Here is a 2830-nt window from a genome sequence, read left to right on the forward strand (position 1 = left end):
AGTCATACTTGCATTAATAGTTATTAGACTTATCTAATTAGGAGACTGTTGGATAAGGTGTCTAAGTCCATAACTATTTATGGTATGTACTTGACCCGGTTTGGCATGGTCCATTTGGGTTGCATGGCATCATGTATTTGGGTAGACTAAAATGAGAGAAAGGACACTTATGGTTTATTAATATATTATAAGTTCTAATATATTAATGATATTATTTAATTAGTATTGATTAAGAATTAATTTAGAATTAATTTTGTGATCAAAAGGAGACTAATTAAATATATGGGTTGATTGTGTAATTAATCTATTCTTGTATAGTGGGCTAATGTTACATGGTTTATCAAGTTGGGCTAAAACCCATAAGATGCTCCATGGATGCTCCATGGTGTTTTTGAACCCATGGATCCAAGAAATGAAAAGCCATGCACATTAGGGTTTACATGGAGTAACCCTACATGTTGCACACTATATAAGAAACTCCATAACAAGAAAAATTGGCTACTAAGTGAGATAAGTGAGGGCTAGCCGATTTTCAAGTTTGTACATTTCTCTATAAGTTATTCCAAGTGTATTTGGTGTTGTGTGAAGCATTTGAGGCATCACATTTGGGGTGCTAGGCTTACAAGGTTCTCAAAGGAATTCAAGCAACAAAAGGTATGTTTTTCTTACTAGTTTTTATGGTTAAAAGTTCCCCATGCATGCTAGATAGGTTATGAACCTTGGAAAATCAAATTTGCATGTATCATAGTAAAACATAGATACAAGGTTTCTAGGGTTGCATGTACACCATAGGAGTGTTAGAATGCTCAAAAACCATCAATTACAAGCTCAGAAACATCTAAAAATGATACTCATAAGGTCTGAGCAGCTCATACCCATAAATACCAATGTTATGGGACCAAAAAACATAAGACTCAAAGGATAACTCGATCTAGCATAAAGGAACCTCAAGATGCAAACTTTATACCTCCATGAGATGGTTGATGATGTGAAAATTCTAGATCTAACAACTTCAAGCTCACAAATGCTTCTCCAATGGACTCCCCCTTCAAAGATGGATACAAGAACCACACGAAAATAGGGCTCACAACCCCTCAATTAGCGCTTTGATGTTGTGCACTTATGGTTAGCGTAAATTTCTCTATGCTCAATGTAGGACATTAAACCCATGCATGGAATCGTTTACTTATGCCCAACGAAGGAGGATATCCTATGATCAGCGTAGGGCACCTAAAATCCATAAATGGGAAAATTAAACATTAAGAATTATACCTGCGGATACGGGTGTTACAAAAATAAATTCGCATTCCCATACTGAAGGTATGATGGAACTCTCTATGAGGACCATAATTTACTTGGGAATTTGAGGACCAAATAATGAGAAAGTACCCTTAACTATTTAACGATATGCCGACTTGTGACAACCCATAAATCTCTATCTTGTCAAGTCAATCCATTCAACCAAAAGTCAGACTTATTTCTATTGCCTTTTAGCCTTGTTAAAGGTCATTTTAATGAGTTCTAAGCCTAGTACACTTAAGAATTGAGTTTTATGAAGTGTTAGCTCGAGATCAGAAGGCTGCAACCGAACCAGAAAACCCAACACATGAGGTTCACGGCCGCAAACCCTATTCACGACCGTGAACACTCTTTTGGTTGTAAACCACCCTCCATATATATGAGATGGCTTCATTTTTTCTTCATTCTCCAAGCTCCAGCCGTGAACTACCCTTTCTCTCTCAAGTATCATCAAGTGAAAGCTCTCATTTCACTCCCAAAACGTAAGTGTCTCATCCTTTACTTGCTCATGCTTAACAATCCATTTGTTCTAGCCTTGATTCGTCACTCTTAGACACCATCTTCAAGATCTTGAAGGGTTTACGGCTGTAAACCCTTCATAAGGGTTGTAAACCCTTCAAAGGATCTTGGGCCGCAAACCCTCCCAAGGCCGTAAACTCATAGATCTTGGCCGTGAACTCCTTGTGATCAATCACATGTGATTCTAACACTACATTGTGAGTGTTTCCTAGTTCCTAAGGTTGTTTCCCTTCATGTTAGTTGTTCTAGACACTAATTATATACATATATGTATCAATATATATCAATTAGGACTCTTTTTGTGCATCGGGACTTCATTCGTGGAACTTCTCATCATTACTCGAATCTTTAATTAAATCACCCACATAAGGTGAGTTCATACCCCTATAATCAATCTTTTAAATGTTTTTAAATGCTTTTGAGGGGGGGAATACAAGTTGAACACAATGATAATTGTGTTAATATTACCTGTGATAATCATCACATTAAAGAGATTTCATATGATTTTGTAAGTGATCAAATCAATTCAACAACTCTTTTATAAAAATGTTAGTTTATTGTTTATAAAAACTCTGTTTTCAAAGTACATGCATAACTCAATAGATAATCGAGTCTTTTCTACAAATCAGGATAGTTCAAAACAAACATATTAGTAAACTATAAAGGGTATAGTTTAGGAGTTTAGAACATACTAGAACAAGAACAGGAAGGAACATATACAATTACATATACATTTACAAAAAGGAACATATACATTTACATATATATTTACAAAAGGAACGTATACTTTTTAACTAGAACAAGATAACAATAATGTGAGATACTACTTCATGGCACAACAATACACTTGCTGTGTCACGTTTTGTAACCAGAGTCTCCTGGAGGGAGAGCGGGTATTGTGTGTATAGATCTATACGGGACAGACACTCCCACACCCCGAATGTTAGCTACAGTCCCATCCGGCAAGGCCAAAGGGGTGACAAAATGTCACATGGTTTCGACACCGGATGAT

This window comes from Lactuca sativa, chromosome 9, assembly GCF_002870075.4.
Source record: "Lactuca sativa cultivar Salinas chromosome 9, Lsat_Salinas_v11, whole genome shotgun sequence".
Taxonomy (NCBI): Eukaryota; Viridiplantae; Streptophyta; class Magnoliopsida; order Asterales; family Asteraceae; genus Lactuca; species Lactuca sativa.